At 34.8% G+C, this 15,254-nt stretch overlaps 1 long non-coding RNA gene across 3 annotated transcripts; it reads left to right on the top strand.

The window, feature by feature from the left end:
* Positions 1 to 10,718: 10,718 nt before the first annotated feature.
* Positions 10,719 to 14,628, top strand: LOC109097709. Of its 3 annotated transcripts, none has more exons than XR_006158037.1 (3): positions 10,719 to 10,861; positions 13,684 to 13,798; positions 14,217 to 14,628. It is a non-coding gene; the product is annotated as an uncharacterized LOC109097709 (long non-coding RNA). The 3 variants fall into 3 exon arrangements; XR_006158036.1 differs by lacking the exon at positions 10,719 to 10,861 and adding an exon at positions 12,729 to 13,019; XR_006158035.1 differs by lacking the exon at positions 10,719 to 10,861 and adding an exon at positions 13,337 to 13,437.
* Positions 14,629 to 15,254: the final 626 nt, after the last annotated feature.

Here is a 15,254-nt window from a genome sequence, read left to right as displayed (position 1 = left end):
CGCGGGATCTTTTAAATCCGTCACAAGAGGTACATAAATATTAAGATATGTAGTTTTGACATTGTAAAATATAAACATGTCGTGCTCTTAAATCTCAGAAAAAAAAAATTATTAAGATATGTAGTTTTGACATTGTAAAATATAAACATGTCGTGCTCTTAAATCTCAGAAAAAAAAAATTACAAAAACTACATTAGATTCATAATACATGTAATGCTGCTTTATGATCGTTATTTAACTGTGGTAATGAATAGTGATAAATTTAAAAAAAAAACAGAAAAAATATAAATATTAAAATATGTGAATTTATTTTAAAAAATTACAAATTACCATACATCTAATTGGTTGGATATTTAAAAACAAACAGCATTTTTAAAGTGTGTGAATTAATGAAAGCATCAATTTGATGATTTATGTTGTATCTATGACTGATTTATGTTTGTTTTGGCAGTTTTGCTCCTCCTACCACACAGTGAAGCTCCTCACACAGCAATTCATCAATTAGTGCTGTATATTTCCACAAGAGTTGGTGAAAGAACAATGAAGAACATGAATGATCCAGAAACCTGCAGAATTAAACAGGAAGATACTGAAGAACCAATAGGTTGGTGTTTACTCTTAATTTTTTCAGGTTATAAAAAGGTTATAAAACTTCAAACAGGCCATCAGATTTATTGGTTTATGGTTTCAGTTAGAAAAATCATAAGAGCTGTGACATAATCAGTTAAAAAGGGCTTTCACACTGCATAGATATAAGAACTTAGTGTAGGGGAATTTGTAATACCCCATTAGGGATATGCCGGTATTAAATTTATGTTGCAATTAATTGCTAATGCTTTTATGTAGTATACGCTATTGTCACGATATTGAAATTCAGTTGCAAAAAAGTGTTGTCATAATAAAGTATAACAGGTTTAATAACTTTCTTCTAATAACAAAAATAACTGAACATTTAAAAACAACAAAGCAATACACACAAAAAAAAAAAAATAAATAAAAAATTACACATTAAAGTGCAAAATAATTATAAAGACCAATAGTTATCACATTACAATAAGATCTAGGGTTACACATTAAAGTGCAAAATAATTGTAAAGACCAATAGTTATCACATTACAATAAGTTATAGGGTTGGGGTAGATCTTTTCCGGTATTTATTTCAGCAAACATTTAAAACAAGATCTGATGAATGTGAATCTTATCATTAGTCTTCTCCACTAGATGTCGCACTTACGCAATGTTACAACGGAAAGCCTGTCATTCATTCAGTGCTTTATAATGGTGGAGATACTGTTGATGAGAACCAAGAACAAAGCAATATGCATGATTTGCAATGCTCAGGTAAAATTTTATAGTAATACTACAAATGTGTGGATGTATTTGACATCACGCGTAAAGGCGCCATGATTTCCGCAATGAATGAATGATTGGCAGATGTTGCGATGAACTGTTTTGTTTACTACAGGTTTTACTAAAGAGTGGACGATGCTCACTGTGTTTTCAGCCTCTGTTGTGTCACTATTTTGATATAAATAACACAAATATCATCCCCAGCTGCTCTGAGAGTCACTTCATTAGCATTTTATTGTTTAATTAGACAAAACTACCATAATATCACATACACAACAGCTGCAAGTTCCTCACTGCAACTCCTCAAAATACAAGTTTAGTGTAACGTGAAAAAACGGTATCAGAAATAGTTCTGTTTAGCAGTCTTAAGACTCAATGTAACAACAATGCTACTACTACTAATAAATATGAATAAATCCTTATTTTTAAAGGAATAATCACATTTGTTTTCTTTTTAATTTTAACAATAAACCAATAAAGCACTTTGTTTGCCAAAAAAATAAAAAGGTTTAATTTTCATTTGATTAGGATAAATATAATTAATGTTTTATCCCTTCATCTGATCACCAGAAAATTTGATTAGGATAAATATAATTAATGTTTTATCCCTTCATCTGATCACCAGAAAAATTAATTTTTTTATTAGGCCATTTAACATTTTAAAAAGTTGATAGTTAGATTTGGTACAGATGTTTTTATTCTTTGTTATAAAATATATCTTAGTAAACCTTAGTTAACATTAACAATAAACAATAGCTACATTTGCTACAGAAGTTAAAATATTGGAATTAACTGAGATTAATGAATGTTTACAAGAATTTTTCATTGGCACATTTGTTAACTAATGAATTAACTAATGTTAACTATAAAGCTACATTTGCTACAGAAGTTATTAATCTTTGTTAAAAAATACAACTTAATATACAATATCTTTGTAATCTCATCAGCTGACAATGTAGATGCCTGAAAAAACGTTGTTGTGATCATGGACTGTATGGATTTGATTACATGCAATACACAGAGCTTTTCCTTCACCATTGTAACATGTTGCTTTTGCAAGATTCCGTGAAAATGTTTCAGCTTTTATTTTAGTTTTTCACCCTGAAGAAGGTATCACAGGTTCATCAGGTTTGTCAAAACTATCCATCCTCGAACACTTTTAGTCTGCTTTGATGAAACTCCTCTTTTCTTACTTCATACACAAACAAAACAAAACTGACAAAATCTGATTTCTTGAAGATTTGATATTTTATAATAGTGATTTTATAATTGTTATTTTATCATTTCAATATATAAAGAAAAAAGTATGAATGATTAATAAGACAGTAAGTGCTCCCCTGCTGCTTTCTACAGGTTTTAATGGTGATTTGATGTATTTATACATTTTACATAAATGTTTGTTCACCGCAGTATATTTCGGTCATCCCATTGAAAATAACCTTCAAATTGAAGCTTTAAAGTGCTAGAAACAGTTGTGTGAAATGCTTGTATGTCATTAAAAATTGCTTGAATTTCTCTCTTAAATGGTTGTACAAACTGAAATGAATAATGTAATAACATTCGACTATTTCTGCCACAACAACATGGTTAGCATAGCAGAGATTAACTTACTAAAGGGAGATGAGAGGGGTCTGTATTAATTACAGTTGTAGAAAGCGTAATGGCTAACTTGGATCACGTGTGCTGTAATAACCAATCACATTACAGCTTTGACGTCAGATGTCATAAACACGAGCGAGATCGGCATCTCTTTCTAGTTGAAGTTTGTCGAGAAGCTCTCTCCATCTAGAAAATGCAACACCGATATTGATCCTCGCTCTTTCTCTCCTCTTGTCCCAAACTCTTCTTGGGTCGTTTGGTTGGCCCGTACGTTTACGGGAGCTGTCCTTGTCGACAGAACCAGCGGCAGATGGTAAACAGTAATTATGTTCCATAAATAAGTAACATGTGCAAGAAGAAGTAAATAAGGAACTGCTTGAAGCAAGCTAGTGCTGTGCTGGACGCTAGACACTACTTCCGCATTTGTCCACAACACTGTTGTCATGTGTTTTCTACGTCAGTAAAGGCGGTAACAAAGGGTAACTAACGTCATTGACAGGCGACTGCACTGCCCCTGTCACTGTTTAGAATGGGAATTTTCTCATGATTTACAAGTAGTTGAAAACATTAGAGATATTGTTAGTAATCAGCTGGAAAAATATATATAACACTAGCCTAGTGGTTTTTGGATATTTTACTGCAAATATCTTACAAATTGTACCTTTAAAGGAACACGCTGACTTTTTGGGACTTTAGCTTATTCACCGTATCCACCAGAGTTAGGGTTAGGCTCCTTCGTCTGTCCAGTCTGTTCGGTGTTGGTGCGCTTCATTGCACATTTTCCGTGGTCGTTACAGTGTGCATGCTCCAACCTCCAACCCAACTTGTATGATTGTTAACTTGCATTTACAAATCGAACTTACAATTAATACTAGGTTGGGCCAACGATTGTTGAACCAACGTCTTTTCACTAGTTAAGCCAACATTTTAATTGTCCAGTTAACTAAAATATAATCATTAGTCTGACTTTTTGTGAGTTGGATTTTTACAGTGAAGCTTCACAATTAATTAGCAAAATGAATAGTTTTGTTTTATTTATTTACAAGATAGCATGTCAAGAGAAGAAGAGAAATTAATAAGACAGTTAAAACGCTACATGGTAGTTTATGGCATCTGTGTTTGGTAAATATGTCATAAGTGGTAGAGTAACTGAATATTCATAGCACAGCAATGAAGAAAAAGTAAAACACACACATATATATAAATAACTGTGTATATTGTAAGAATCCACCCGCCAGCCCAAAAAGTGGAATCCAATGGCCTTGTCGAATGTTTAATGCGTATTCGGTCTTTTACTTGCACTTTTGGTGTTTAGTGTAAATTTTAGTCTAGCTCTGTGTACAATTGGACTCCAATTTTAAGTAATCACTGAATTCAGACAATGTTTCTAATTAAAAACGGATCACAAAGGTGTGTACAATTGGACTCCAATTTTAAGTAATCACTGAATTCAGACAATGTTTCTAATTTTGAGCGTATTGTAGGCTGAAAGCACCACTTTCACTGTAGGTAGAATAATACCCGTTTTGCCGGCCGCCTACTGCTTGCTTATGACAAAAAGTTTAGTTCAATTAGTCATTTCCCATACAACTTGCTAACATCAGCGATAGACAGGAAGCAGAAGGTCTCCGATGACATACCTACTGCTCCTATCATTCCTGAGCCTTCAGTTTGAACTATCCTGGTCATAAATCTGCGGTAACAAAAGCATCCTCACAGTCTAATAGTCTAATGATTTCAGGAGATCTTTGAATAAATCAAATATAACAATTTATTATTAGTCAGGTAAAATTGTATCATGTCAATTACATATTGAAATAATTAGAAGCCAATTTAGAAAGGATAGTGCAATTGTGAATCATTTTGTAGCTGCGTGGCAACCCGCTCCTGTACATATACACTGTAGCCAAATGGGAAACAGCAAAGTGTTCCACGCTGGAGACAAACAAATTTAACATAGACACACATGTAACAGTAATCCTAATTTAACACAAGACACATGGTCTAAAATGCATAGCATCAAACAACCTTTTACCCAAGTATCTCAAAGAACACTTACAGCAAAGTAATCATGTGTTTTAAAGAATATACTTAACTAACCTATGTACATATGTAGTACAACAAACACCTATACAGTGTGCTCTATGGGAACAATGTGTTTAACACAATTACATTTTTGAATCATACATGACGGCAGGTAGACACACAGCAGCGAGAGTTCTGTTGCAGAGCTCCAGAGACTCTCACACGCTGCATGGGTTTTTTTCTGACTACAGATTCCCCCAGTAATGTTTTGTCACTTCCCTTATATACCCAGACCAGAAACAAAGAAATCTTCAAATCAGTTGTAAAAACATAAAAACCTTTTGGCTTGTTAAGTTCTCTTGGCCCCAGGGTCACATCTGGCTTGGAGATAGATAGACACACCCCTTCCTCAGCAGAACACAATTATACAAAAGTTTTCAATATCTCTTATAATACAAGTGACTACTGTGAAACTGAGACCATTATACCAGTCACATTTAAAACATCGAGGGGAAGACACAACATATTCATGAGCTATAACATGGCATATGGATATTCTTGCTTTTGGAGGAGAAGAGTGAGAGTCAGAGGCAGGGAGTGGAGAGATGAGGAGAGGGAGGAAGGGGGTCGTAAATGAGCATGGAGATAGGTGTTGTTTACGCTCCTTGAAGATCTCTCCTCCAGATCAGTTTTATTGTTTTATGGTTTTGCATGCGGCATGGCGTCTGTTTTGTGTGAGTTCTTGAGTTTATTAGCTTCACAGGGAATTAATTTCATAGGGAAATATTTTCACTCCTTTCAGTCCTTCCCTGGTCCCTTGGAGCAAACTCTGAGTGGTCTACAAGGGCCATAATTAAATGATTTCCTTATGAAGTTCATTACTGGCGAAGTCTTTGCAGAGCGGGCAGCACTAGTTGATGCATGCAGTGGTCACCTGAAAGAACAACATTAAGCACATCAGTGACATGCCCAGTGCCTTTAAGCAGTCTGTTTGGTCAGGTGTGTTTCCACCTGTACTGTTCATCACTCTATAGGTTTACCTGATGTATCAGGTCCTTTGAGCTGATCAAGTTAGAGTTGAAAGTGTCTCTCTATTCTGGGGAAACATCTGTGTCCAGTGTCGTCCTCCCCAGGATGTTTGTCTGACCCACTGAGAAGCCTTCTGTCACCTTAAGGCAAAAGGTGTGATTTATAGGGTTTTTCAGATCTCCAGGTGAAGAAATAATTGCACTAATGGTGCTCCAATGTGTGCTAGACAAATAAACAACTTCATAATGACCATGCAATAACTGAACACTGAAGACTTTGGTGATTTTGTGGGATGAGAAAAGGTGTTATAAAATAAACAAAGATACACAAAGGAACAATTATGTCAAAATTGTAAGTGGTAAATAAGGTCTCCATTTTTCAGAGTCAAATATTCAGTAAACAGTTCTCATTTGATAGCCGAATTGTTTCCTACCACTAAGTATTTGGTCAGGATGAATAAAAAGTAGCAAAATCAATATAACCGGTATATTTACCAGTGGTATGCAAAATAAACATATGTCACATAATTAAACATAGAAATACACAATTTCCATCATAAAATTGGATATGTAAGTTCTTTTGATAGCAAAGCATTAATGCAGACCTAAGGTTTCAGCTAGGTCAATCACAGAATGAGATTAACAAAAAAGAGAGATTTAAAAGCTGTAGTTTAGCTATTCTTCCTGTAATGGCCACAGCCAAACAGTTGTTTCAAATGGTTGTAATCCAAGATTGCATGCCATCAGGAGCATATTTGTTTTCTTGTTTACCAAGACATATATCATTGTCATGATCAGGTTTTGTAATTAAAAGGCCAACAGAAACTGAGTGTTAATGGTCAGATCTAGAAGTGTTTCAGCACAGTCTAAGCATGTTGCACCTTAAGATGCTGTTACAGCTGAATTTACACAGTCTGCTGTGTTGCAGGCATTATGACACCCAGATCTGCTGGGAAATGTAATATAGAGCTGAGTATCATCAGCATAACAGTGAAAGCTAACACCGTGTTTCCTGATGATATCTCCCAAGGGTAACATTTAAAGCGTGAAGAGTAATGGCCCTAGTACTGAGCCTTGAGGTACTCCATACTGCACTTGTGATCGATATGATACCTCTTTATTCACTGCTACGAATTGATGGTGGTCATATAAGTACGATTTAAACCATGCTAATGCACTTCCATTAATGCCAACAAAGTGTTCTAGTCTATGCAAAAGAATGTTGTGGTCAATAGTGTTGAATGCCGCACTAAGATCCAATAGCACTAATAGAGAGATACAACCACGATCAGATGATAATCAGATGGAAATCCTCACAGATACCATTTTTCTCTAAGAAGGAATATAATTGTGAGTATACTACCTTTTCTAGTATCTTGAACAGAAAAGGGAGATTCGAGATCGGTCTATAATTAACTAGTTCTTTGGGGTTAAGTTGTGTTTTTTTGATGAGAGGCTTAATAACAGCCAGTTTTGACGTATCCTAATGACAATGAGATTAATAATGGTCAGAAGAGGATCTATGACATCTGGAAGCACCTCAGGAGCTTGGATGGAATAGGGTCTAACACAGTGATCCCAGAACCTGTCCTGGAGGCCCCCCTGCCCTGCACCTTTTGTATGTCTCTTTTATCTAACTCAGCACTCATCACCTCGTTAGTAGAGACTGCCAGCTAAATTGGGTGTGTCTGATAGGGAGACATACAAAATGTCCAGGCCCAGGGGGTCCTCCAGGAGAGGTTTGGGAAGCATGGTCTAACAAACATGTTGGTTTACACCAGGGATCTCCAACCCTGCTTCTGGAGAGCTACCGTCCTGCAGACATCAGTTCCAACCCTGCTCCAACACACCTGTCTGTCATTATCAAGTAGCCCTGAACACCTTGATTAGCTGGTTCGGGTGTGTTTGATTGGGGTTGGAGCTGAAATGTGCAGGACAGTAGATCTCCAGGAGCAGGGTTGGAGACCCCTGGTTTAGATGATTTAACAAGTTTATACAATTCTTCCTCTCCTATAGTAGAAAATGAGTGGAACTGTTCCTCAGGGGATCTATAGAGCACTGTCTGATGCGATACTGTAGCTGATGGCTGCATGGTTACAGTTTTATCTCTAATAGTATCAATTTTAGAAGTAAAGTAGTTCATAAAGTCATTACTGCTGTGATGTTGGGAAATGTCAACACTTGTTGATGCTTTATTGTTCTGTTAATTTAGCTACTGTATTGAATAAATACCTGGGGTTATGTTTGTTTTCTTCTAAAAGAGACGAAAAGTAATCAGATCTAGCAGTTTTTAATGCTTTTCTGTAGGATAGCTTACTTTCCCGCCAAGCAATATGAAATACCTCTAGTTTTGTTTTCCTCCAGCTGCGCTGCATTTTCCGTGCTGCTCTCTTTAGGGTGCGAGTGTGCTCATTGTACCATGGTGTCAGACTGTTTTTCTTAATCTTATTTAAGTGTAAAGGAGCAACTGTATCTAAAATGCTACAAAAGAGAGAGTCCATAGTTTCTGTTACATCATCAAGTTGTTCTGAGGTTTTGGATTTGCTAAGGAATTGGGATATATCAGGAAGATTACTTACAAAGCAGTCTTTTGTGGTAGAAGTGATGGTTCTACCATACTTGTAACAAGAAAGTAGAATTTACAGTTTTAGCTATATGAGGTTTGCACAAAACTAAATAATGATCTGAGATATCATCGCTTGGCTGCACAATTTCAACACCATCAACATCAATTCCATGTGACAGTATTCAATTTAGAGTATGATTTCGACAATGAGTAGGTCCTGGGACGTGTTGTTTAACCCCAATAGAGTTCAGAATGTCTATAAATGCTGATCCCAAGCATCGTTTTTCATTGATCCACATGGATAGTAAAATCACCATCTTTTCATTATCAACATGGATATTAAAATCACCAACAATTAAAACTTTATCTGCAGCCAGCATTAACTGATATCACTCAAAGGGGATTTAAACTGGATTGTTATCATTATCACCATTTTACAAAAATCTTGGGTGTTCAGGTTTTAACCAGGTTTCTGTTCAACAGAGCACATCTAAAGGGACCTGATAGGGACCTTCAATAAGACAAGCTTTATCATTTGATTTATCCGTATTGCAACTGTCTTTTATTTGCTGAACCTCAATTAAATTGTTACTCTTAAATTGGTTTGGACGTTGTTTGTATTTTCTAGTTCGGGGAACAGACACAGTCTCTACAGTGTGAAATCTAGGTGAAATAGTCTCTATGTGTTGAGAATTAACTGATTTCTGTGGCGTGAGGCGGCTAGATTGGTTTGCGGTTTAGCCAGTCTGTCTGCTTCCTGACCTGGGCCCCAGTTAGTCAAGTACAAACTCTAAGACTAGGTGCCATATTTCTAGAGAGAATAAGACTAATTTAGTTGGTAAATCCTGGACATTTTATATTTTTTTGCACAAATAGGAGATAAGAGATAAATAAGTTATTTCCATTAGTTTGATCATTATTCCTTTTATTTTCCTTTCTTAATTCTTGCTTCTCATTACCCTCTGTTTTTCTCTTTTCACAGCTCTACTACTTCCAACTACTTTCTATGTAAGCATTCCCTCTTTCTACATTCTGATCATTCTTCGACAACTTTCTTCCTTCTTCTAAATCAGTGCTGAATCATCATGAGATTAAAGGCCATTCCTGGCCATTATAATATAATATATTAAAAGGTTGTTATAATGTACATTATATTACATTAAAAATAGTGTAAATTTAAATATTTTTTTGTTACTGGTATCTGCAGGGCCTCTTGAGCAACTTGTTTAGAATGACTGGTTATCTTCTCACTGATCTTTCTGAAGATACACTCTTGATTTGGCCCTGTGGCTACAACAGTCCTGGCATGTGCATCGTGTGTACAGCAGCAGGCTAAACTGGAAAACAGTTACAGGTTTTGCTGCTGTGAACATTCAATGAACTGCAAGCACATACTGAAAGCATGGGTCAAATCATTGCTCAATCAAAAGATTTTTGTGACTACAATGTGGAATTGTACACAATTTTCTTTTGCTTCTGTGCTGAGAGGTCACGAGGTGCATTCTTTTGACAATCTATTTGAGTGTGAGAAAGTTTGGGGATTGGGCAAACCCAGAGCGAATGCAAATGCAAAGTACACATTGTTTTAGATTTATGATCTCTTCATGTTTGTTTGTCTGCCTAAAGACAAATACTGAGAATCATACAACTGTGTAGTAAGTTTTGCAAAACCTAAAATAAAACCAAGCTATAAGCTGTATTTAAGACTGCACTTTGAACAGTGTTGTTGAGATCAGAGATTTTACTACTGTTGAGTGATCTTCATTACATTTAATTTGATTAATTTAATTACATTTAATTTGATTAATTTGACTGTTTGGCTACCCTCAGGCTTGGTTTAAAGCTACTAAATAGCATCAAAAGTATTATTATTTGCATTACAGTTTTAGATTGTGAATTTCTAATGTGTCCTCTTTTATTCACAGTCACTGGGACTTCTGCATGGCAGCGATAGTTCTTTGGGACTATTTTTTATTTTTTGCCAGATTTTTTTGGCATTTTTTTTAGATTCTCTAATTTTTAATTTCATTGCAATGAAAGATTCTAGTGAGAATTTAATTATCTTTTTAGTTTCTCCAATCATAATTTCTCTTAAATTCTTTGCACATAAATGTGTACATTTCAAATGTTGCAAAGTTATCGAAGTAAAGCCAATAAACCGTACTGACAGGAAATTATTAATATCAGAATTTAGGTTGCAATTTGCAGAGAAGCTACGGAAGCTACGCTGGCCGACACAAGTAAAGATGTCGTTGGTAAAGACAGCAGAGAGCAATGAGATTTCTTTACAAAGGTAAATCAAGGAATTATATTTACTTAATTATTCAATAAATCAATGCTATTGTGAATGTTAATGTACTTGTTTATAATTGTGTCAGTGTTTTATTCGCAAAAACAAGAAAGTGATGTAGATGCATTCATTGTCTCTTAAAGTGACCGCGCCTAATTTAGCTACTTGCTGCTGTAATGCTAATCCTAGAAAATAAATGAAAGAACATCACTCACTGCTCTTGACTGAATTACTTTGTAGTTTTAAAAAGAATTAATGCACAGGCAAACCAACAATTGATACAATTTTTGATATATATATATATTTTTTTTTTTTACTAGTAGGTGCAGGACACTATAATTCATGTAAGTGAGTATAGCAAAATAAAGCAAATTGTGACATATTGTACCCAATAATTATTAATACAGTGGACTACTAGTGAAATTGATAAAAAAAAAAAAAACTGGGACCAAAAATTATTCAGACATTTGACCTGACCATGTTTTTCTTACGTGTTTTTCCTGAATTGCTAATGCAACCTTTTCACACCACAGACTGAACAAAATGAAGCATTGCTTGGTAATTGGTCAACAAAGTATTGACAGTTATGCAAATATTGTCATACTAACAGTTGTCAGATTTTTTGGTTGATTGTAATCCATTACTTACCTTTCTATCAAAATTATCTGACATTATCAAGATGAAATTGTTCTGACACAATTCAGCTCTGAGCTCTTGACATATTTTATTGCCATTTTCTAAACTATAGCAAATAAACTGTGATAATGTGAAAAATGTTGAATTAATTTTGGTTTGATTGTATATTTAATTTTTACAGTGAAGACTATGCAGTGCTATTTTACATTTAATTATTCGGTTTCTGTACACATCCAAACTTGAAAAAGATAATGTGAAAAATGTTGAATTAATAAATAAAATAGAACAAAAATACAAACAAACTATTTCAAATAGGGCCCACTCAGGAACCTGCCAAGTTAAAAAAATAATAATAATAATAAAAATCTATATATATATATAAAAAATTTGTGTGTGTGTGTATGTTTTTTTTTTTGTTTTTATTTTTAACTTAGCAGGTTCCTGATGTGAAAAAGGAGAACAGACACAAGGAAATGCTTTTATTTACAAGGGAGCAGATGCAAGGAAACCAGCCAGGGGAAGCTTGCAGGTACTCCTCCAGTCTGCATTCAGTGAAGTAGTGCTGCAGTTCCCCAGTGAAGGAGTGTTTGTGGTCCAGCCAAGAGTTGGTGAAAGTCTTCAGAACAGGCAGGAATCAGTATATGCCGCAATTTGCCCATGGAGTATCCATAACAGCAAACTCCTTTCAGTCAATCTCTGGTGAAAAAACAAAAGCACAAGTCTTCGCTTCAGTCTAGAGAACAATCTCTACCTCTTCTGTTTCCAATGAGGTTTAAATCCTTGTCTACGAGATTGACTGATGATTAATTGATTGCCATCAGCTGGGCTTGGTGATTGCTCCTCAGCTGGTTTGTGTGCGTTGCCAGGGGCATGCAAGCAAAAGAACATGTAAAAATTTTTATATCTTTCATTAAACAGCATAATTTTTGTAATATAATACAAAAATCATGATTTAATTTACATTAGAAAGTGTAAGTGAAAATGATGTTTTCCTGTTTTAATTTAATGGTTTAATTTTTGTTATATAGTGTAAGTGTAATTGTTTTTTTCCTGATGTAATTTAAAATTATTTCCACAATCAATGCAGATAAGATTCTTCACACCATTGTGATTTTCCTGATGTAATTTTAAAGTGTTCAGCAGACGAAAACTTATTCCACAAAGATCACTTGAGGCTTCTGTTTTAGGGATTCAGCCCAAATACATTTTCTACCACACTGATTACAGTGAAATGGTCTTTCTCCAGAATGAGAACGCACATGTAATTTAGGAGTGCTCGTAACTGAATTTCACAATCTGAGATAAAGCACTGGAAATATATAAAGCAGAGGTCTCAAACTTAACTCCTGGTGGGATACAGCTCTGCACAGTTTAGCTCACACTCTAATCACACACACCTGATCCAGCTAATCAAGGTCTTCAGGATTAAACTTCCAAGCAGGTGTGAATTGGAGCTGCTTGGAGCTAAACTGTGCAGAGCTGTGGCCCTCCAGGAATTGAGTTGGAGACCTCTAATATAAAGCAAGTACAAATGACTCTCATCTTTACAGTAGTATTTTCTGCTGCTTTCATGTGTGTCCATTTGAACCTAAACATAGTTTGATTGTTCTGATCATAGTTTGATTGTCCAGTAACTAAGTTTATTAATGATTAAGTAATAATTCATTTGAACAACTTAGTAAAACAAGTATTTAAAGTGTATTTTATTTAACAACTTAGTAAAACAAGTATTTAAAGTGTATTTTATTTAGTGTATTACATTAAAATGTGATTAGTGTGAGAATACAGACAGATTTTGAGAATACAGCAGTTTTATACACCTTTGTCACAGCCTATTCAGACTCTGTTTATACCACAGATACTTTGAATAACAGTGAGATCTCTGTTGATCAAAGGCTTGTTTCAGGAGTCAGACAGCTGCTGTAAAATCCTCTTTACTTCATGTCAGTAGTTCCTGTTTTAACCTCATTCATAATGCTGATGTCTTCAGATCATCTGTAAACTGCCACCTAAAACTCATTACATAGGCATTAACAGTGTAAAAGCCCAGCTAATATTTCATACTCTCGTTTTATTCTTGTTGGTATTTTATTTAGTGTATTAAATTAATTTTAATTTTTAACTCTTAAAAAAAAAAAGTTTAAACACCATTTTACATCCAATTTATTAACGATGTTCCTACCACATAGCAATTTGTCCTGTCAGCCTACAAGTGAAGAAGATCGAGTTAATGAAAGAACAGTGAGGACATGAGTCATCCAGAACCCTGCAGAAAAAAATGTGAAGTTACTGAAAAACAAAGAGGTTGGTGTTTCTTCTTAATTCTCTACAACTGGAAGAAATGCTAAATTTAAAAATAAAAGGAAGAAAGTGGTGTCATAACAGGTTCAGTTAACAATGCAAATGAAAATAAATTGTGAAAATCAATGAAAATGTTAAGACACTATTGTATTGTAATAACATTACATACATTTGTAATTCATCAAGCATTTAATAGTTCTTATAATAATCGGAAAATCAAAGTACTGAATACATGTAAAAGGTCAACAAAAATATTAATCAATTACTCATACATTTGTATAGCTTTTGTAGTAATTGTTTTCTTTCAGCTGCAGGGTTTACTTTTATCTACTTCTCCATCACTCTGCCTTTTATTTATTGTATTTAATAAATTCATTCTTTTTTTTTTTTAATGATTGAATTCTTTAAACTTTCATTTTAGACCCGGTTAAAGAGAATGAAGATAGTGAACAACTGAGTGAAGCAGGAGAAAAACATCATGTCAAAAGTGGAGAAAGTAAGTTTTTGCTGAAAAGAAGAGCCAAAAAATCTTGCACCTGCTCTCAGTGTGGAAAGAGTATCTCATGCAGGCAAAGTCTTAAATTTCACATGAGAGTTCACAGTGGAGAGAAGCCACACATGTGTGATCAATGTGGGATGAGTTTTGCACGTAAAGAAACTCTTATTACTCACATGAAAATCCACACTGGAGAGAAACCGCACGCATGTGATCAGTGCGGGAGGAGATTTGCACAGGCAAGAACTTTCAGATTACATCTGCGTTCTCATTCTGGAGAAAAGCCATATAACTGTGATCAGTGTGGTAAAAACTTTTCTTATCCAGATTCCCTGAAAAGAATCCTGAAAGTTCATACACAGGAGAAGCCTTATGTGTGTTCTTTGTGTGGAAAGAGTTTTCCACGACTGGGTTTTTTTGTGTTATTTATGTGAAGAGTTTTTTGTGTGAAAGTGCTTTTGTGTTTTGATTGTGGGGAAAGCTTTTTTAAATATTATATGTTGTTTGGATGTCAGATAACCCACAGTGGAGAGAAACCTTACAACTGTTCACAATGTGACAAGGCATTCTCTCGTCCAGAATGTCTGAAAAGACATGAGATGACCCACACTGGAGAAAAGCCACACAGCGGGAAGAGTTTCACATATGTAAATGGTCTTAAATCACATCTGCTTTCTCATTCTGGAAAAAGACCAGTGTAAAAAAAAAAAAAAAACAGACTCTTGCCTTCAAATGAGAAATTCTGAACTTGTTTTGAAAAACAGGACTGAGATCTTTGTCAAACCACTTTCTAAATGCCAAAGAGACTTATATTAAAGACATTCTGTACTTTAGTTTCATTTCAGTTAAGACTCTTGTTAGTTAGTTCAGTTATAGCCAATTCAACTGAGCACTGGACAATTCGAATATTGATTCTGTTAAAATTCCTGTGAATTCAAATGTTTAATAACATTTGAGCTTCCT

The sequence above is a fragment of the Cyprinus carpio genome, chromosome B22, assembly GCF_018340385.1.
Source record: "Cyprinus carpio isolate SPL01 chromosome B22, ASM1834038v1, whole genome shotgun sequence".
Classification (NCBI taxonomy): Eukaryota; Metazoa; Chordata; class Actinopteri; order Cypriniformes; family Cyprinidae; genus Cyprinus; species Cyprinus carpio.
Note: the sequence above shows the minus strand (reverse complement) of the source record. Positions and strands in the feature narration are given on the sequence as shown.